General features: G+C 47.1%; 2 long non-coding RNA genes across 2 annotated transcripts; both read left to right on the forward strand.

The window, feature by feature from the left end:
* The first annotated feature begins 1,885 nt into the window (after positions 1 to 1,885).
* LOC146194165 (uncharacterized) lies at positions 1,886 to 9,027 on the forward strand. Its single transcript, XR_014705754.1, has 3 exons — positions 1,886 to 2,112; positions 3,491 to 3,616; positions 8,206 to 9,027. It is a non-coding gene; the product is annotated as an uncharacterized LOC146194165 (long non-coding RNA).
* A 2,980-nt stretch (positions 9,028 to 12,007) lies between these two features.
* LOC146194166 (uncharacterized) lies at positions 12,008 to 19,052 on the forward strand. The gene is made up of 3 exons (XR_014705755.1): positions 12,008 to 12,403; positions 13,878 to 14,003; positions 18,874 to 19,052. It is a non-coding gene; the product is annotated as an uncharacterized LOC146194166 (long non-coding RNA).
* Positions 19,053 to 22,133: the final 3,081 nt, after the last annotated feature.

Below are 22,133 nucleotides of genomic sequence, written 5' to 3' on the forward strand. Positions count from 1 at the left end.
CGTCTCAAAGATGACTATTCAGTTAGCGCTCGTTGACACGTGGCGGGGCGCAGACCAACTTGCAGGAAAACAGAATTAAGTACAGGTACTTGGGACGTGCAGGGGCTTGGAAACCTGGGTGAACAGTAAAATATGCTTAGCGGTAGATTCGATGACCGCAACCACTGCTGCAATGAAGCTGGGGTACAAGAGGCGATGGCTTTTAAGGCTGCAAGCAGGAAGTTCGCGCAGGCGCTTCAGCGAAGGCGCAATTCCGGAAGGTGACGCCTCAAAGATGACTATTCAGTTCGCGCTCGTTGACACGTGGCGGGGCGCAGACCAACTTGCAGGAAAACAGAATGAAGTACAGGTACTTGGGACGTGCAGGGGCTTGGAAACCTGGGTGAACAGTAAAAGATGCTTAGCGGTAGATTCGATGACCGCAACCACTGCTGCAATGAAGCTGGGGTACAAGAGGCGATGGCTTTTAAGGCTGCAAGCAGGAAGTTCGCGCAGGCGCTTCAGCGAAGGCACAATTCCGGAAGGTGACGTCTCAAAGATGACTATTCAGTTCGCGCTCGTTGACACGTGGCGGGGCGCAGACCAACTTGCAGGAAAACAGAATGAAGTACTGGTACTTGGGACGTGCAGGGGCTTGGAAACCTGAGTGAACAGTAAAATATGCTTAGCGGTAGATTCGATGACCGCAACCACTGCTGCAATGAAGCTGGGGTACAAGAGGCGATGGCTTTTAAGGCTGCAAGCAGGAAGTTCGCGCAGGCGCTTCAGCGAAGGCACAATTCCGGAAGGTGACGTCTCAAAGATGACTATTCAGTTCGCGCTCGTTGACACGTGGCGGGGCGGAGACCAACTTGCAGGAAAACAGAATGAAGTACAGGTACTTGGGACGTGCAGGGGCTTGGAAACCTGGGTGAACAGTAAAATATGCTTAGCGGTAGATTCGATGACCGTAACCACTGCTACAATGAAGCTGGGGTACAAGAGGCGATGGCTTTTAAGGCTGCAAGCAGGAAATTCGCGCAGGCGCTTCAGCGAAGGCACAATTCCGGAAGGTGACGTCTCAAAGATGACTATTCAGTTCGCGCTCGTTGACACGTGGCGGGGCGCAGACCAACTTGCAGGAAAACAGAATGAAGTACAGGTACTTGGGACGTGCAGGGGCTTGGAAACCTGGGTGAACAGTAAAATATGCTTAGCGGTAGATTGGATGACCGCAACCACTGCTGCAATGAAGCTGGGGTACAAGAGGCGATGGCTTTTAAGGCTGCAAGCAGGAAGTTCGCGCAGGCGCTTCAGCGAAGGCACAATTCCGGAAGGTGACGTCTCAAAGATGACTATTCAGTTCGCGCTCGTTGACACGTGGCGGGGCGCAGACCAACTTGCAGGAAAACAGAATGAAGTACAGGTACTTGGGACGTGCAGGGGCTTGGAAACCTGGGTGAACAGTAAAATATGCTTACCCAGACGGCCACTGACGTCCGACGGACAACCGAACTCGGCCGCAACTCGGCGGCCGATTTCGGACGTCCGCCGGAATTCCGGCGTACGTACGAAAGCGGATGGTCGAATCCGCTCGCCCAGCGGACAGCCGCCGTACGTCCGCCACTGGATTTGGTTTTACACAGCTATGATATAGTTTGTAGTCGTCGTGCTCGTCTGAATTGCGTATAAATCAGTAATGCCGTCAAGTCTGCATTATATGATGTCAGGGCGAATCGATGCGATAGAAAGCGTTTCCATTAAACAGTTTTTTTTTATTTTCCGCATGTTTCATCGTTGAATTCTGCCATCAAAATTTTTGATTAAAAGTTAAATGACCATTAAACATTTTTCTATCATGATGCTTCGGTGAAATTTTAATCAGTGGCTGAATAGACGCAGCAAGCAGCAAGCTCAAAAAGAACGAAACCGAACCTATCCTCAAAAAAATCTGATATGAGCCAATCCAATCCATCTGATAAGTTGAAGTTTAGTCATGGATGATGGCTTCGCGTTTCCGTGTTCTGCATTTACTGCGCAGTTACAAATACCTACGGCTGTAATGCACTGCTAGCATTGTTTTTGCTGTGGCTTGGTGCGGCTGGCACACTTTGTTCACCCGCCGATTCCAAAGTAAGTATTTCACCGAACTTTTGTTTCTTTAGTGGAACTTTTCGATGCACCGATGGTGCTGAGCTTTTGGGTAAGGAAACAGCTCTGTACAGCAGCCGAACGGTCGAGTGTTTTAAGCGCGACTGACTCCGCATAGAGAAACATATACTCTCTATGGACTCCGCGCCCACTAACTAAAGTGCAGCCTCAAGTCTGAGCGCCATCTTTCTCGGCATTACTGGACGCTGCGCCAGTAAGCCGCGCAACTTCTCTGTCTCTGATAAAGGAGTGCCTGCCCGAGCTTAAAGGAGTTAATTTGTTAACCATGCGCAACGTGCTGCGTTGTAAAAACTATACGAGAAATCTTTTGCACTCGAGCCTATCGTGCGACATGCCTACACTTGTGAAAACGTCGCGAGCTTTTTTTTTTTTTTTAAATGGACAGCCGCTGATCTTTCTCGAGATTTACGGCAACTACAGTTTCTAGAAGGAACGGCTGTAGCTACTAAATAACTAAAGGTTTAGTACTCTCCTTAAGCTTTGACAAACCAGGACAGCCCCTTGCGCATGTTGGTTATGCATGTGGGACCGAACCGCGCAGAACAAGCGGACAAGGAGATGAGAGAAAAAAAAAAAGTCAGCACTTGTCTTTTTCTTGACCCGCTGTTCTGCGCTGTTCTGGCACGAATTTGACATACCGCCGCCGCGATACAGTTGGGCTGTGAGCTCTGGTGCCTGCAACGCCTTCTTTTATGCAAAACAGGCATACTGGGAGGCCATGCAAGCCGCAGGCTCAAAAAAAAAAAAACACGAGTTGAGCAAAAGTGAGATGAAAACAAAATTGTTGTTGCTTTATCCTTACAGATATTCAAAGGCTCCTCAGAACTTAATTGCATTATTGACAGCGAGATAATGCCAAAGCTACACTAGAGCCATGCAGCACCTTATAGTGCATGATACTGAGCTTATGTCTCGCACTGAAAGCTCTTACCATGTTCTTAGATTATCATATTAAAGTAGCTTTAAACCCATGCTTGTTAATACAGTGATAGCCATAAATTGAATCTAGGGCATCATGCTCACATACAAGGCTTCTGATAACTGCTGGTCACATGATGTGGGCTATAGCAGAAACCTGTACCTGGTCATCTTACAAGCATTTGTGCAATTGATGCTTTTAATGTGTTGTAAAAGTTTTTGTGTTCTGTTTCTGTATGGGAATGCTTTCCTTATTGAAGGCTAACATTTGGCTTGCTACAGCAAAACCTCTACCTAGTCATCCTAAAAACAGTACCGCAGTTGGTGCTTTTAGTGTGTTGTAAAAGTATTTGTGTTCTGCTTCTGTATGGCAATCCTTTTCTCGTTAAAGACTAGCATGAGGCTTCCAAAAATTTTTCAGATGCCATTTGCTGTAGCCGATTTCGTAGGCCAACAGGAAGCAGCACTTTGAACATGGAAAACTGTCATCCACGGGGGAAAAACAGCAACATCCCTTTGCATTCTCATTTCTTTGGTATGGCTAAAAGTGAGTATTGTATCATTATCTATATTATTAATATTGAATCATGATTGTCAGTGTTGAAGTTGTTTGAGCGTGATTTTAAACACACAGGACATCCCTTCGACATTAAGGTTTTAGCTTGTTTACATGTAGGATGTAGAACTGGTTTCAACAAACTTTATGCAGCAAATTCTTTTTACATTGTCCACCATGTTACTTTTTGTCATTGTCCATTGAAGTAAATAACCAGTATTTTACGTTTACACAGTCGTCCACTCTTAGCTTGAATGAGAATGTGTGGCATGCAGTTTGCAAAATAGCAATGCATCCGTCACAGCCATGCATCAAGGCTAAGTGGCTTGTGCGTAGAGGGACCAGCCGCTCCAGCTTCACGTCATCTGCATCTTTGTTTCGGTGTGCAGACGTGCATTGAGGCAAAGTGGTTTATGTGTAGAGAAACCAGGAGCTTCTTTGTCACATCTGGCTGTTTGTTACGGTGTGCAGATGCGCATCGAGGCAAAATGGCTGATGTGTAGAGGGACCAGGAGCTGCTGCTTAACGTCCTTCGCCTCTTTACTACAGTGCACAGCCGTGCATTGATGCTAAGTGGCTTGTGCATGGAGGGCCCAGGAGCTGCAGCTTCACGTCTGCCTCTTCGCTCAGGTACGCAGGTGCGTATTGAGGCAAAATGGCTTATGCATAGAGGGACCAGGAGCTGCTGTGTGGCGTAGTCTGTATATTTGCTATGGTGCATATCGAAGTACAATGGGGGGGCTCATGTGTAAAGGTACCATGAGCTGCTGCGTCATGTCGTCTGCCTCTTTACTATGGTGCGCAGGCATGCATCAAGGCAAAGTGGCTTATGCGTAGAAGGACCAGGAGCTGTTGCTTCACATCTGCTATGATGCGCAGCTGCATATTGTGGGTGGTGGTGGAAAACATTTCCATCAGATACAAATACATGAGGTTACTCACTAGCTGACCCTGAGGGGGCCTGTCCTGACAAAAACAAGGGGTCCCTAGTTTGGGACCCCAGTGGTGGTAGAGGGACTAGAGGCTGGTACTTCACAATGTCTGCCTCTTCGCTACGGTGTGCAGCTGCGATGGATGCAGTGGCATTTCAAAAAGTGCATGCCACGCACTCGCATGTTCAGCCTGAGTGGACGACTGTGTACCTGCTTTAGCTTTGTTATTCATAGAATAAACCTAGGCCAAGTTGGATAAATTATAGCTCACCTCATATGTGGTCAGCAAAGAAAAGCCACTCCAGAAAATCTGATGCATTTACTGTCATAGGATTCTTATTCATATACATGCTACTGACAAGTCAGATTCTTCACCCTCAGAAATTCCAGAAAAATAACCAAGGGTGCGTCTGTAATAGTCTAGCTTCCTCTTTCTCTGCAGACGAGTCAGATGTGTGTTCCATTGCTGTGGGTGGGACAGGTGTGAATCTTTGATTTTAAGCTTGCAACAAGTATGTTATTGTAGTTTAAAGGCAAAACGGTACTAATAATCGCAGCCCCCCGTGGCCTTTATCCCCTTTTAATAGTGTTGCTAGACACTGAATTATTAGTTTACTCTGCACTGTTTCTGTCTAGTTAATGTGCGGAGATGTACATATATTTATATGACTTGGAGTTGTCGACTTTGCACTTAGAAACATTGTAGCGTTATCTGATGTGTTGCTTTCATTTCTTTAATGATTTCTGTAAGGGATCGGTGGGTATGCTAGGCACCATTATTAGTCTGCTCTTTTTGGGTCACCTGTTCAATGCCCAGCTGCGGCCGTCTCCCACTTGCCCTCGGACAGGAGGCGGAGAGACGTGCACAGAGAGGCAGCTACAGCAGCTACAGTGCTTAACGGAAACGTAGGCAGAGAGGGAAAGAAGTCCCCTCTTCCGAGGACTTTGCTGTCGCACTCGAAGACGCGGGGACAGGCAGTTTGTTCTCGTTGCTGTGTCATGTAGGGGGCTCATTTTTATTTAAGGAGCTTTACGAACAGTATACAACTAAGGGGTCCTTAGTACTAAGCGTACTAAGGGGTCCTTAGTACGCTGACTGGACTCATCACCCGGAGGCAGCACAGCTTTGAAACGAGCACCTCTTTTGGAAGAACTGCTTATCGTTCAAAGAAAAAATACTGTCAGGTTGAAGGGTGTAAGGCCCTCTTCCTTGTTGGGGAGCCCATAAAAGTGACAATTATTCAGTGCAGGCGCGCTGAGTGGGGTCTCGTTGAGGATTCCAACCCTGGATGTCAACAATGGTGGGAGATGGCGGCGTTGAAAAAGGGGCAGTGTGTAACAGTGACGGTATGATGCGGAGCGGGAGGATGTGGGTTGGCTCTTCTGATGTGGTCCGCAATGGTGCTGACTCGGACGCCAATAATTGCTATAATTGCCCTGTAAAAGGAGCCGCCAAGGATGCAAGCTTTGGGAAATGGTTGCGCACGTGGGACACCGTTTTGATGGGTTCTAATTTTTTTTTCTTTTTTTTTTCCTAGGGGACAGATTTTGGCATGTGACCTAGTGAGCCAATCATTTCGAGGTCCATTCTCTAAATTCTGTTTGTTGTGAAACGAATTTGTTGTCCCTTTTGCATTGCTTGTATTAGGGAGAGGGTGAAGAATTTATGAAAGTGGAAAGACATGCCAAAATGTTTGTTAGCCAGTCATGTGTGAGTTCGTTGTCATTGGGGATGAGAAATGTGGGCGGAGTCCCGAAGTTAATGAAACGGCCCCGCGGCCAGGAGAACTCGTTCTGAGCTAGATTTTGATCTCTTTCCTCTTCGGCATAGATCATGGTCATTGTTTCACCTGTTGTAAATACGTACATTCATGTATAAAATTTTCAGTTCATCTTCCTCTCCGTGTGCAAGTTGTTGTGGCCAGATGCAGTAAATTCACTATTTTCATTTCTATATACTGTGCCTTTCTGAAGATGGTGAGCTCTTTTGTCCAATCCTGTAAGAAAGCAGCAAAGCTCTCCCAAATCTTCCACAAAACTGTGTGATATCTTTAATCCTAACTGCGGCTTGGTGTCACTCAAAACATGTACTTGAGGTAGATTTCTCCCCCCCCCCTTCTTTTTGTTCGTTCAAATGAGGACCAGCGGACACTAACTCTTGCTTTTGTAATGCCCTAGGCCCCACCTTAAGGCAGTACTTCAATGTCAATACCATTTTTATAGCTATGGCTGTCCAACAGCACTAATGTCTTTTATACACTTCTTTTACTAATCTCTTACCCAAGTGGTGGCTTATACTGCGGGGGCGAAAGTCTCTGGACAGTATGTCTAGATTTTGGACTAGAATCGCAAATGTAAACGAATTGTGACCTTATTTCTCTTGCACACATGAAAGAACTAACGTTCAACTTTCACATCGACAAGTATGGTCCGAGTTTCCTGGTCGATGTGAAAGTTATGTGCTTTGATTGCAGTTTGTGTAGTCCACACACTTGTCCCAGATATTACATAGGGGCAAATTAGGCGCCTTTACAGGGGCAGTTTCTTTGGCGCCCTCTACCTTCCCCATAAAAAAGCTACAATGTTTCTTGCGAACAGCTGGCTGCATTTATAAATACCATTATTTTTTTTTTGTAATTTGTTGTGCGTAGTTGAGAAATCTATGACATACATGCACAGCTGGTTGCCAGAATTATGCAACCATATTTCAGTAACTAACATCCATGCTGCATGCTGCCGGTAATACATCAGGAGCTTGTGGTTGTCAGCTTTTTGTGTTTTGTGTGACTATAAGCCTTGCTATTGTAATGTCACATATAGCGCTGTGGGTAAACAAATAACTTTACTTTTAACTCTTGTAGAAGCATGAACACTGCGCAATCACAGCGGCGGGCTATGCTTCCACATTGGGCTTTAGCCACATGTCAAATGTCCATCTTTATTCTGCTGCAGCAGCTTGCATGTGATCAGATAAGTTACTTCGTCGCAGCTGCTCTAAGGAGACGCTTTCTAGACGCTTGTAGCCTAGATGTTGATGTCGATATACCCCCGACACGCCCAGGCAATGTCTTCGGTAGAGGGTACATAAAAACCAGCGAAATGTGTAGTTTACAGAACAAAAAGGTAACAATTTTAAATGATGTTATTATTGATCACTTCTTTTCAGAGCAGGAACAATTACTTTAGAAATCTGCCTGTTAAACCGCTCAAAGTGCAGGTTTCTGCCGCCAATGCGTACCTGTGTAATACTGCAATGCTCTGGCTGTGCTTTATGTTCATATACAGCATCCTTTATGCTTAGTTTCTCTGCATGTGCACTCCATGTCTTGGGCATTGCTGAGGGTGCATAGCAGCAAGCATAACATGCCGTGTTTGGTCAGAGTGGCATGTTCAAAGAGACGACATAAAAACATTAAAATACTGAATGCCAGGTTCTGGTCAAACTACGTTTGTATATTTTGTTATTCTGCATGGGTTTTGCTGCAGTTATATGACCTTTCTATATAGTATGTGACAGTTCTGAATGGAGATGCATGCGTACAGTGCCATCTAGAAAAAGCAATTGAGAGAAACTGGCAGTTGCCCTTGGAGATGTGTAATCAAAGTTCAGCACAGATAACTTGAATTTAATTTTCCCTTCTATTGCAGGAGGAGCCCAGCCTGCTCTTTCCATCTTAGGCCTGAAAGACCAGCAACAGCTGATCGAGCAAATGCACAGGATAGTAACTGCTCCTGGAATCCCGGCCTGCGGAGGCCGCCCACAGAGAACTCGATCATCTCCTCGCTAATTCCGAAATATTAGGTTTCAATAAATACCTTTTCCTCCACCACCTCCCCAAGGGAAGAGCTGTCACGGCCAAGGATAATTAAAAAAAATTATTCAAGTAGATTCTTAATACTCCCGTTGGCCTGCATTTTACCATGCCATTCCTTAACATCGATATTTTTTTAGTGTAGACTATTTATGCATGCAGTTTTTGCAATAAAGCCAAAAAAATGCTTTTTTTACAACCTCGCATGCTGGTATGCCTATGCACTTAGCATGTTTTCAGGAATGGTGCATTTGTGTAAAGCTCAGCTAGCATATGTGCCTCTTTGATGGAAGTTTTAATTGCACACTACTGTTCAGTGCTTTGTGTGTGAAAGTAAAGCAGACAACAGGAAACTTGAACCTGTTGCATATTCTGTTGTCTGCTTTACTCTCACGACAAAGGCATTGAGCACTAGTATGTGACTGAAATTTCCATGGCACATGCTTGCTGAGCTTTACACGAATGTTATTGGCAAGTTTTTGCACCAATAGCGGGCCCTGCAAGCATGTTCCGGGAAACGTCCGAATGTCCGCCTCCGGCTGCCCGTCGGACGTCCGTGGGACGCGATCCGGATCCACGAACGATAGTCCGACGGACGTCCGCTGTACGTATATCGAACATAACCGGACTTCCGTCGGATGTCCGAAGGTCCGAAAACGGACGTCCGTCGGTCGACCGTCGGACGTCTATGGCCGTCTGGGTAGCGATAGATTCGATGACCGCAACCACTGCTGCAATGAAGCTGGGGTACAAGAGGCGATGGCTTTTAAGGCTGCAAGCAGGAAGTTCGCGCAGGCGCTTCAGCGAAGGCACAATTCCGGAAGGTGACGCCTCAAAGATGACTATTCAGTTCGCGCTCGTTGACACGTGGCGGGGCGCAGACCAACTTGCAGGAAAAGAGAATGAAGTACAGGTACTTGGGACGTGCAGGGGCTTGGAAACCTGGGTGAACAGTAAAATATGCTTAGCGGTAGATTCGATGACCGCAACCACTGCTGCAATGAAGCTGGCGTACAAGAGGCGATGGCTTTTAAGGCTGCAAGCAGGAAGTTCGCGCAGGCGCTTCAGCGAAGGCACAATTCCGGAAGGTGACGTCTCAAAGATGACTATTCAGTTCGCGCTCGTTGACACGTGGCGGGGCGCAGACCAACTTGCAGGAAAACAGAATGAAGTACAGGTACTTGGGACGTGCAGGGGCTTGGAAACCTGGGTGAACAGTAAAATATGCTTAGCGATAGATTCGATGACCGCAACCACTGCTGCAATGAAGCTGGGGTACAAGAGGCGATGGCTTTTAAGGCTGCAAGCAGGAAGTTCGCGCAGGCGCTTCAGCGAAGGCACAATTCCGGAAGGTGACGCCTCAAAGATGACTATTCAGTTCGCGCTCGTTGACACGTGGCGAGGCGCAGACCAACTTGCAGGAAAACAGAATGAAGTACAGGTACTTGGGACGTGCAGGGGCTTGGAAACCTGGGTGAACAGTAAAAGATGCTTAGCGGTAGATTCGATGACCGCAACCACTGCTGCAATGAAGCTGGGGTACAAGAGGCGATGGCTTTTAAGGCTGCAAGCCGGAAGTTCGCGCAGGCGCTTCAGCGAAGGCACAATTCCGGAAGGTGACGTCTCAAAGATGACTATTCAGTTCGCGCTCGTTGACACGTGGCGGGGCGCAGACCAACTTGCAGGAAAACAGAATGAAGTACAGGTACTTGGGACGTGCAGGGGCTTGGAAACCTGGGTGAACAGTAAAAGATGCTTAGCGGTAGATTCGATGACCGCAACCACTGCTGCAATGAAGCTGGGGTACAAGAGGCGATGGCTTTTAAGGCTGCAAGCAGGAAGTTCGCGCAGGCGCTTCAGCGAAGGCACAATTCCGGAAGGTGACGTCTCAAAGATGACTATTCAGTTCGCGCTCGTTGACACGTGGCGGGGCGCAGACCAACTTGCAGGAAAACAGAATGAAGTACTGGTACTTGGGACGTGCAGGGGCTTGGAAACCTGAGTGAACAGTAAAATATGCTTAGCGGTAGATTCGATGACCGCAACCACTGCTGCAATGAAGCTGGGGTACAAGAGGCGATGGCTTTTAAGGCTGCAAGCAGGAAATTCGCGCAGGCGCTTCAGCGAAGGCACAATTCCGGAATGTGGCGTCTCAAAGATGACTATTCAGTTCGCGCTCGTTGACACGTGGCGGGGCGCAGACTAACTTGCAGGAAAAGAGAATGAAGTACAGGTACTTGGGACGTGCTGGGGCTTGGAAACCTGGGTGAACAGTAAAATATGCTTAGCGGTAGATTCGATGACCGCAACCACTGCTGCAATGAAGCTGGGGTACAAGAGGCGATGGCTTTTAAGGCTGCAAGCAGGAAGTTCGCGCAGGCGCTTCAGCGAAGGCACAATTCCGGAAGGTGACGTCTCAAAGATGACTATTCAGTTCGCGCTCGTTGACACGTGGCGGGGCGGAGACCAACTTGCAGGAAAACAGAATGAAGTACAGGTACTTGGGACGTGCAGGGGCTTGGAAACCTGGGTGAACAGTAAAATATGCTTAGCGGTAGATTCGATGACCGTAACCACTGCTACAATGAAGCTGGGGTACAAGAGGCGATGGCTTTTAAGGCTGCAAGCAGGAAATTCGCGCAGGCGCTTCAGCGAAGGCACAATTCCGGAAGGTGACGTCTCAAAGATGACTATTCAGTTCGCGCTCGTTGACACGTGGCGGGGCGCAGACCAACTTGCAGGAAAACAGAATGAAGTACAGGTACTTGGGACGTGCAGGGGCTTGGAAACCTGGGTGAACAGTAAAATATGCTTAGCGGTAGATTGGATGACCGCAACCACTGCTGCAATGAAGCTGGGGTACAAGAGGCGATGGCTTTTAAGGCTGCAAGCAGGAAGTTCGCGCAGGCGCTTCAGCGAAGGCACAATTCCGGAAGGTGACGTCTCAAAGATGACTATTCAGTTCGCGCTCGTTGACACGTGGCGGGGCGCAGACCAACTTGCAGGAAAACAGAATGAAGTACAGGTACTTGGGACGTGCAGGGGCTTGGAAACCTGGGTGAACAGTAAAATATGCTTAGCGATAGATTCGATGACCGCAACCACTGCTGCAATGAAGCTGGGGTACAAGAGGCGATGGCTTTTAAGGCTGCAAGCAGGAAATTCGCGCAGGCGCTTCAGCGAAGGCACAATTCCGGAAGGTGACGTCTCAAAGATGACTATTCAGTTCGCGCTCGTTGACACGTGGCGGGGCGCAGACCAACTTGCAGGAAAACAGAATGAAGTACAGGTACTTGGGACGTGCAGGGGCTTGGAAACCTGGGTGAACAGTAAAATATGCTTAGCGGTAGATTGGATGACCGCAACCACTGCTGCAATGAACCCAGACGGCCACTGACGTCCGACGGACAACCGACCTCGGCCGCAACTCGGCGGCCGATTTCGGACGTCCGCCGGAATTCCGGCGTACGTACGAAAGCGGATGGTCGAATCCGTTCGCCCAGCGGACAGCCGCCGTACGTCCGCCACTGGATTTGCTTTTACACGGCTATGATATAGTTTGTAGTCGTCGTGCTCGTCTGAACTGCGTATAAATCAGTAATGCCGTCAAGTCTGCAATATATGATGCCAGAGCGAATCGATGCGATAGAAAGCGTTTCCATTAAACAGTTTTTTTTATTTTCCGCATGTTTCATCGTTGAATTCTTCCATCAAAAATTTTTGATTAAAAGTTAAATGACCATTAAACATTTTTCTATCATGATGCTTCGGTGAAATTTTAATCAGTGGCTGAATAGACGCAGCAAGCAGCAAGCTCAAAAAGAACGAAACCGAACCTATCCTCAAAAAAATCTGAAATGAGCCAATCCAATCCACCTGACAAGTTGAAGCTTAGTCATGGAAGATGGCTTCACGTTTCCGTGTTCTGCATTTTCTGCGCAGTTACAAATACCTACGGCTGTAATGCACTGCTAGCATTGTTTTTGCTGTGGCTTGGTGCGGCTGGCACACATTGTTCACCCGCCGATCCCAAAGTAAGTATTTCACCGAACTTTTGTTTCTTTAGTGGAACTTTTCGATGCACCGATAGAGGTGAGCTTTTGGGTAAGGAAACAGCTCTGTACAGCTGCCGAACGGTCGAGTGTTTTAGGCGAGACTGACAGAATGGCTCCGCGCCGACTAACTAAAGTGCAGCCTCAAGTCTGAGGGCCATCTTTCTCGGCATTACTGGACGCTGCGCCAGTAAGCCGCGCAACTTCTCTGTCTCTGATAAAGGAGTGCCTGCCCGAGCTTTAAAGGAGTTAATTTGTTAACCATGCGCAACGTGCTGAGTTGTAAAAACTATACGAGAAAACTTTTGCACTCCTCAAGCCCGTCGTGCGACATGCCTGCACTTGTGAAAACGTCGCGTTTTTTTTTTTTCTTTTTTTTTCCCCTTTTTTTTTTTTTTTTATGGACAGCCGCTGATCTTTCTCTCTCGAGCTTTACGGCAACTACAGTTTCTAGAAGGAACGGCTGTAGCTACTAAATAACTAAAGGTTTAGTACTCTCCTTCAGCTTTGACAAACCAGGACAGCACCTTGCGCATGTTGGTTATGCATGTGGGACCGAACCGCGCAGAACAACCGGACATATGTTATGTTGAGGCAGAAAAGGAAAGAAAAATAAAGAGCCTCGGCCCGTGCCACTTAGTATAACGGGCTAGAACAACCGGACAAGGAGATGAGAGAAAAAAAAAAGTCAGTACTTGTCTTTTTCTTGACCCGTTGTTCTGCGCTGTTCTGGCACGAATTTGACATACCGCCGCCGCGATACAGTTGGGCTGTGAGCTCTGGTGCCTGCAACGCCTTCTTTTATGCAAAACAGGCATACTGGGAGGCCATGCAAGCCGCGGGCTCAAAAAAAAAAAAAAAAAACACAAGTTGAGCAAAAGTGAGATGAAAACAAAATTGTTGTTGCTTTGTCCTTACAGATATTTAAAGGCTCCTCAGAACTTCACTGCATTATTGACAGCGAGATAATGCCAAAGCTACACTAGAGCCATGCAGCACCTTATAGTGCATGATACTGAGCTTATGTCTCGCACTGAAAGCTCTTACCATGTTCTTAGATTATCATATTAAAGTAGCTTTAAACCCATGCTTGTTAATACAGTGATAGCCATAAATTGAATCTAGGGCATCATGCTCACATACAAGGCTTCTGATAACCGCTGGTCACATGATGTGGGCTATAGCAGAAACCTGTACCTGGTCATCTTACAAGCATTTGTGCAATTGATGCTTTTAATGTGTTGTAAAAGTTTTTGTGTTCTGTTTCTGTATGGGAATGCTTTCCTTATTGAAGGCTAACATTTGGCTTGCTACAGCAAAAACCTCTACCTAGTCATCCTAAAAACAGCACCGCAGTTGGTGCTTTTAGTGTGTTGTAAAAGTATTTGTGTTCTGCTTCTGTATGGCAATGCTTTTCTCGCTGAAGACTAGCATGAGGCTTCCAAAAATTTTTCAGATGCCATTTGCTGTAGCCGATTTCGTAGGCCAACAGGAAGCAGCATTTTGAACGTGGAAAACTGTCATCCACGGGGGAAAAACAGCAACATCCCTTTGCATTCTCATTTCTTTGGTATGGCTAAAAGTGAGTATTGTATCATTATCTATATTATTAATATTGAATCATGATTGTCAGTGTTGAAGTTGTTTGAGCGTGATGATTTTAAACACACAGGACATCCCTTCAACATTAAGGTTTTAGCTTGTTTACATGTAGGATGTAGAACTGGTTTCAACAAACTTTATGCAGCAAATTCTTTTTACATTGTCCACCATGTTACTTTTTGTCATTGTCCATTGAAGTAAATAACCAGTATTTTATGTTTACACAGTCGTCCACTCTTAGCTTGAATGGGAATGTGGGGCATGCAGTTTGCAAAATAGCAATGCATCCGTCACAGCCATGCATCAAGGCTAAGTGGCTTGTGCGTAGAGGGACCAGCCGCTCCAGCTTCACGTCATCTGCCTCTTTGCTCCTGTGTGCAGACGTGCATTGAGGCAAAGTGGTTTATGTGTAGAGAAACCAGGAGCTTCTTTGTCACATCTGGCTGTTTGTTACGGTGTGCAAATGCGCATCGAGGCAAAATGGCTGATGTGTAGAGGGACCAGGAGCTGCTGCTTAACGTCCTTCGCCTCTTTACTACAGTGCACAGCCGTGCATTGATGCTAAGTGGCTTGTGCATGGAGGGCCCAGGAGCTGCAGCTTCACGTCTGCCTCTTCGCTCAGGTACGCAGGTGCGTATTGAGGCAAGATGGCTTATGCATAGAGGGACCAGGAGCTGCTGTGTGGTGTAGTCTGTATATTTGCTATGGTGCGTATCGAAGTACAATGGGGGGGCTCATGTGTAAAGGTACCATGAGCTGCTGCGTCATGTCGTCTGCCTATTTACTATGGTGCGCAAGCATGCATCAAGGCAAAGTGGCTTATGCATAGGAGGACCAGGAGCTGTTGCTTCACATCTGCTATGATGCGCAGCTGCGTATTGTGGGTGGTGGTGGAAAACATTGCCATCAGATACAAATACAGGAGGTTACTCACTAGCTGACCCTGAGGGGGCCTGTCCTGACAAAAACAAGGGGTCCCTAGTTTGGGACCCCAGTGGTGGTGGAGGGACTAGAGGCTGGTACTTCACGCTGTCTGCCTCTTCGCTACGGTGTGCAGCTGCGATGGATGCAGTGGCATCTCAAAACGTGCATGCCACGCACTCGCATGTTCAGTCTGAGTGGACGACTGTGTACCTGCTATAGCTTTGTTATTCATAGAATAAACCTAGGCCAAGTTGGATAAATTATAGCTCACCTCATATGTGGTCAGAAAAGAAAAGCCACTCCAGAAAATCTGATGCATTTACTGTCATAGGATTCTTATTCATATACATGCTACTGACAAGTCAGATTCTTCACCCTCAGAAATGCCAGAAAAATAATCAAGGGTGCGTCTGTAATAGTCTAGCTTGCTCTTTCTCTGCAGACTTGAGTCAGATGTGTGTTCCATTGCTGTGGGTGGGACAGGTGTGAATCTTTGATTTTAAGCTTGCAACAAGTATGTTATTGTAGTTTAAAGGCAAAACGGTACTAATAATCGTAGCTCCCCGTGGCCTTTATCCCCTTTTAATAGTGTTGCTAGACACTGAATTATTAGTTTACTCTGCACTGTTTCTGTCTAGTTAATGTGCGGAGATGTACAGCCTCGTCCACTTCTAGCTATAACACGCTCACCGCCTTCAAAACGCTGTTGCGTTCGAACCGGCCACACAATAAAGCTAAGTGGCAGGCCATGTGAAGCAGCACATCCGGGTCCCTGTGTGTGTGCATCGATTTGCATCGATATGTGGCTGTTTCGTACGTAATGTTGATTTGAAAGCAGTGTCTGTGCTATAGCTAGAAGTGGACGACCCTGTACATATATTTATATGACTTGGAGTTGTCAACTTTGCACTTAGAAACATTGTAGCGTTATCTGATGTGTTGCTTTCATTTCTTTAATGATTTCTGTAAGGGATCGGTGGGTATGCTAGGCACCATTATTAGTCTGCTCTTTTTGGGTCACCTGTTCAATGCCCAGCTGCGGCCGTCTCCCACTTGCCCTCGGACAAGAGGCAGAGAGACTCGCACAGAGAAGCAGCTACAGCAGCTACAGTGCTTAACGGAAACGTAGGCAGAGAGGGAAAGAAGTCCCCTCTTCCGAGGACTTTGCTGTCGCACTCGAAGACGCGGGGACAGGCAGTTTGTTCTCGTTGCTGTGTCATGTAGGGGGCTCATTTTTATTTAAGGAGCTTTACGAACAGTATACAACTAAGGGGTCCTTAGTACTAAGCGTACTAAGGGGTCCTTAGTACTCTGACTGGACCCATCACCCGGAGGCAGCACAGCTTTGAAACGAGCACCTCTTTTGGAAGAACTGCTTATCGTTCAAAGAAAAAACACTGTCAGGTTGAAGCGTGTAAGGCCCTCTTCCTTGTTGGGGAGCCCATAAAAGTGACAATTATTCAGTGCAGGCGCGCTGAGTGGGGTCTCGTTGAGAATTCCAACCCTGGATGTCAACAATGGTGGGAGATGGCGGCGTTGAAAAAGGGCAAGTGTGTAACAGTGACGGTATGATGCAGAGCGGGAGGATGTGGGTTGGCTCCTCTGATGTGGTCCGCAATGGTGCTGACTCGGACTCCAATAATTGCAATAATTGCCCTGTAAAAGGAGCCGCCAAGGATGCAAGCTTTGGGCAATGGTTGCGCACGTGGGACACCGTTTTGATGGGTTCTAATTTTTTTATCTTTTTCTTTTTCCTAGGGGAGAGAGTTTGGCATGTGACCTAGTGAGCCAATCATTTCGAGGTCCATTCTCTAAATTCCGTTTGTTGTGAAACGAATTTGTTGTCCCTTTTGCATTGCTTGTATTAGGGAGAGGATGAAGAACTTATGAAAGTGGAAAGACATGCCAAAATGTTTGTTAGCCAGTCATGTGTGAGTTCGTTGTCATTGGGGATGAGAAATGTGGGCGGAGTCCCGAAGTTAATGAAACGGCCCCGCGGCCTGGAGAACTCGTTCTGAGCTAGATTTTGATCTCTTTCCTCTTCGGCATAGATCATGGTCATTGTTTCACCTGTTGTAAATACGTACATTCATGTATAAAATTTTCAGTTCATTTTCCTCTCCGTGTGCAAGTTGTTGTGGCCAGATGCAGTAAATTCACTATTTTCATTTCTATATAACGTGCCTTTCTGAAGATGGTGAGCTCTTTTGTCCAATCCTGTAAGAAAGCAGCAAAGCGCTCCCAAATCTTCCACAAAACTGTGTGATATCTTTAATACTAACTGCGGCTTGGTGTCACTCAAAACATGTAGTTGAGGTAGATTTCTTCCCCCCCCCCCTCTTTTTGTTCGTTCAAATGAGGACCAGCGGACACTAACTCTTGCTTTTGTAATGCCCTAGGCCCCGCCTTAAGGCAGTACTCCAATGTCAATACCATTTTTATAGCTATGGCTGTCCAACAGCACTAATGTCTTTTATACACTTCTTTTACTAATCTCTTACCCAAGTGGTGGCTTATACTGCGGGGGCGAAAGTCTCTGGACAGTATGTCTGGAGATTTTGGACTAGAATCGCGATGTAAACGAATTGTGACCTTATTTCTCTTGCACACATGAAAGAACTAACGTTAAACTTTCACATCGATAAGTATGGTCAGAGTTTCCTGGTCGATGTGAAAGTTATGTGCTTTGATTACAGTTTGTGTAGTCCACACACTTTTGTCCCCGATATTACATAGGGGCAAAAGTTATGTGCTTTGATTGCAGTTTGTGTAGTCCACACACTTGTCCCCGATATTACATAGGGGCAAATTAGGTGCCTTTACAGGGGCAGTTTCTTTGGCGCCCACTACCTTCCCCATAAAAAAGCTACAGTGTTTCTTGTGAACAGCTGGCTGCATTTATAAATACCATTATTTTTTTGTAATTTGTTGTGCGTAGTTGAGAAATCCATAACATACATGCACAGCTGGTTGCCAGAATTATGCAACCATATTTCAGTAACTAACATCCATGCTGCATGCTGCCAGTAATACATCAGGAGCTTGTGGTTGTCAGCTTTTTGTGTTTGTGTAACTATAAGCCTTGCTATTGTAATGTCACATATAGCGCTGTGGGTAAACAAATAACTTTACTTTTAACTCTTGTAGAAGCATGAACACTGCGCAATCACTGCGGCGGGCTATGCTTCCACATTGGGCTTTAGCCACATGTCAAATGTCTATCTTTTTTCTGCTGCAGCAGCTTGCATGTTATCAGATAAGTTACTTCGTCGCAGCTGCTCTAAGGAGACGCTTTCTAGACGCTTGTAGCCTAGATGTTGATGTCGATATACCCCCGACACGCCCAGGGAATGTCTTCGGTAGAGGGTACATGGAAACCAGCGAAATGTGCAGTTTACAGAACAAAAAGGTAACAATTTTAAATGATGTTATTATTGATCACTTCTTTTCAGAGCAGGAACAATGACTTTAGAAATCTGCTTGTTAAACCGCTCAAAATGCAGGTTTCTGCCGCCAATGTGTAATACTGCAATGCTCTGGCTGTGCTTTATGTTCATATACAGCATCCTTTATGCTTAGTTTCTCTGCATGTGCACTCCATGTCTTGGGCACTGCTGAGGGCGCATAGCAGCAAGCATAACATGCCATGTTTGGTCAGAGTGGCATGTTCAAAGAGACAACATAAAAACATAAAAATACTGAATGCCAGGTTCTGGTCAAACTATGTTTGTATTTTTTGTTATTCTGCATGGGTTTTGCTGCAGTTATATGACCTTTCTATATAGTATGTGACAGTTCTGAATGGAGATGCATGCGTACAGTGCCATCTGGAAAAAGCGATTGAGAGAAACTGGCAGTTGCCCTTGGAGATGTGTAATCAAAGTTCAGCACAGATAACTTGAATTTCATTTTCCCTTCTATTGCAGGAGGAGCCCAGCCTGCTCTTTCCATCTTAGGCCTGAAAGACCAGCAAAAGCTGATCGAGCAAATGCACAGGATAGTAACTGCTCCTGGAATCCCGGCCTGCGGAGGCCGCCCACAGAGAACTTGATCATCTCCTTGCTAATTCCGAAATATTAGGTTTCAATAAATACCTTTTCCTTCACCACCTCCCCAAGGGAAAAGCTGTCACAGCCAAGGATAATTAAAAAAAATTATTCAAGTAGATTCTTAATACTCCAGTTGGCCTGCATTTTACCATGCCATTCCTTAACATCGATATTTTTTTTTGTAGACTATTTATGCATGCAGTTTTGCAATAACGCCAAAAAAAATGCTTTTTTTTACAACCTCGCATGCTGGTATGCCTATGCACTTAGCATGTTTTCAGGAATGGTGCATTTGTGTAAAGCTCAGCTAGCATATGTGCCTCTTTGATGGAAGTTTTAATTGCACACTACTGTTCAGTGCTTTGTGTGTGAAAGTAAAGCAGACAACAGGAAACTTGAACCTGTTGCATATTCTGTTGTCTGCTTTACTCTCACGACAAAGGCATTGAGCACTAGTATGTGACTGAAATTTCCATGGCACATGCTTGCTGAGCTTTACACGAATGTTATTGGCAAGTTTTTACACCAATAGCGGGCCCTGCAAGCATGTTCCGGGAAACGTCCGAATGTCCGCCTCCGGCTGCCCGTCGGACGTCCGTGGGACGCGATCCGGATCCACGAACGATAGTCCGACGGACGTCCGCTGTACGTATATCGAACATAACCGGACTTCCGTCGGATGTCCGAAGGTCCGAAAACGGACGTCCGTCGGTCGACCGTCGGACGTCTATGGCCGTCTGGGAAGCTGGGGTACAAGAGGCGATGGCTTTTAAGGCTGCAAGCAGGAAGTTCGCGCAGGCGCTTCAGCGAAGGCACAATTCCGGAAGGTGACGTCTCAAAGATGACTATTCAGTTCGCGCTCGTTGACACGTGGCGGGGCGCAGACCAACTTGCAGGAAAACAGAATGAAGTACAGGTACTTGGGACGTGCAGGGGCTTGGAAACCTGGGTGAACAGTAAAATATGCTTAGCGATAGATTCGATGACCGCAACCACTGCTGCAATGAAGCTGGGGTACAAGAGGCGATGGCTTTTAAGGCTGCAAGCAGGAAGTTCGCGCAGGCGCTTCAGCGAAGGCACAATTCCGGAAGGTGACGCCTCAAAGATGACTATTCAGTTCGCGCTCGTTGACACGTGGCGGGGCGCAGACCAACTTGCAGGAAAAGAGAATGAAGTACAGGTACTTGGGACGTGCAGGGGCTTGGAAACCTGGGTGAACAGTAAAATATGCTTAGCGGTAGATTCGATGACCGCAACCACTGCTGCAATGAAGCTGGCGTACAAGAGGCGATGGCTTTTAAGGCTGCAAGCAGGAAGTTCGCGCAGGCGCTTCAGCGAAGGCACAATTCCGGAAGGTGACGTCTCAAAGATGACTATTCAGTTCGCGCTCGTTGACACGTGGCGGGGCGCAGACCAACTTGCAGGAAAACAGAATGAAGTACAGGTACTTGGGACGTGCAGGGGCTTGGAAACCTGGGTGAACAGTAAAATATGCTTAGCGATAGATTCGATGACCGCAACCACTGCTGCAATGAAGCTGGGGTACAAGAGGCGATGGCTTTTAAGGCTGCAAGCAGGAAGTTCGCGCAGGCGCTTCAGCGAAGGCACAATTCCGGAAGGTGACGCCTCAAAGATGACTATTCAGTTCGCGCTCGTTGACACGTGGCGGGGCGCAGACCAACTTGCAGGAAAAGAGAATGAAGTACAGGTACTTGGGACGTGCAGGGGCTTGGAAACCTGGGTGAACAGTAAAATATGCCTAGCGGTAGATTCGATGACCGCAACCACTGCTACAATGAAGCTGGGGTACAAGAGGCGATGGCTTTTAAGGCTGCAAGCAGGAAGTTCGCGCAGGCGCTTCAGCGAAGGCACAATTCCGGAAGGTGACGGCTCAAAGATGACTATTCAGTTCGCGCTCGTTGACACGTGGCGGGGCGCAGACCAACTTGCAGGAAAACAGAATGAAGTACAGGTACTTGCGACGTGCAGGGGCTTGGAAACCTGGGTGAACAGTAAAATATGCTTAGCGGCAGATTCGATGACCGCAACCACTGCTACAATGAAGCTGGGGTACAAGAGGCGATGGCTTTTAAGGCTGCAAGCAGGAAGTTGGCGCAGGCGCTTCAGCGAAGGCACAATTCCGGAAGGTGACGTCTCAAAGATGACTATTCAGTTCGCGCTCGTTGACACGTGGCGGGGCGCTGACCAACTTGCAGGAAAACAGAATGAAGTACAGGTACCTGGGACGTGCAAGGGCTTGGAAACCTGGGTGAACAGTAAAATATGCTTAGCGGTAGATTCGATGACCGCAACCACTGCTGCAATGAAGCTGGGGTACAAGAGGCGATGGCTTTTAAGGCTGCAAGCAGGAAGTTCGCGCAGGCGCTTCAGTGAAGGCACAATTCCGGAAGGTGACGTCTCAAAGATGACTATTCAGTTCGCGCTCGTTGACACGTGGCGGGGCGCAGACCAACTTGCAGGAAAACAGAATGAAGTACAGGTACTTTGGACGTGCAGGGGCTTGGAAACCTGGGTGAACAGTAAAATATGCTTAGCGGTAGATTCGATGACCGCAACCACTGCTACAATGAAGCTGGGGTACAAGAGACGATGGCTTTTAAGGCTGCAAGCAGGAAATTCGCGCAGGCGCTTCAGCGAAGGCACAATTCCGGAAGGTGACGTCTCAAAGATGACTATTCAGTTCGCGCTCGTTGACACGTGGCGGGGCGCAGACCAACTTGCAGGAAAACAGAATGAAGTACAGGTACTTGGGACGTGCAGGGGCTTGGAAACCTGGGTGAACAGTAAAAGATGCTTAGCGGTAGATTCGATGACCGCAACCACTGCTGCAATGAAGCTGGGGTACAAGAGGCGATGGCTTTTAAGGCTGCAAGCAGGAAGTTCGCGCAGGCGCTTCAGCGAAGGCACAATTCCGGAAGGTGACGTCTCAAAGATGACTATTCAGTTCGCGCTCGTTGACACGTGGCGGGGCGCAGACCAACTTGCAGGAAAACAGAATGAAGTACTGGTACTTGGGACGTGCAGGGGCTTGGAAACCTGAGTGAACAGTAAAATATGCTTAGCGGTAGATTCGATGACCGCAACCACTGCTGCAATGAAGCTGGGGTACAAGAGGC

Source organism: Amblyomma maculatum, chromosome 3 (genome assembly GCF_055883805.1).
Source record: "Amblyomma maculatum isolate TAMU_Amacu chromosome 3, ASM5588380v1, whole genome shotgun sequence".
Taxonomy (NCBI): Eukaryota; Metazoa; Arthropoda; class Arachnida; order Ixodida; family Ixodidae; genus Amblyomma; species Amblyomma maculatum.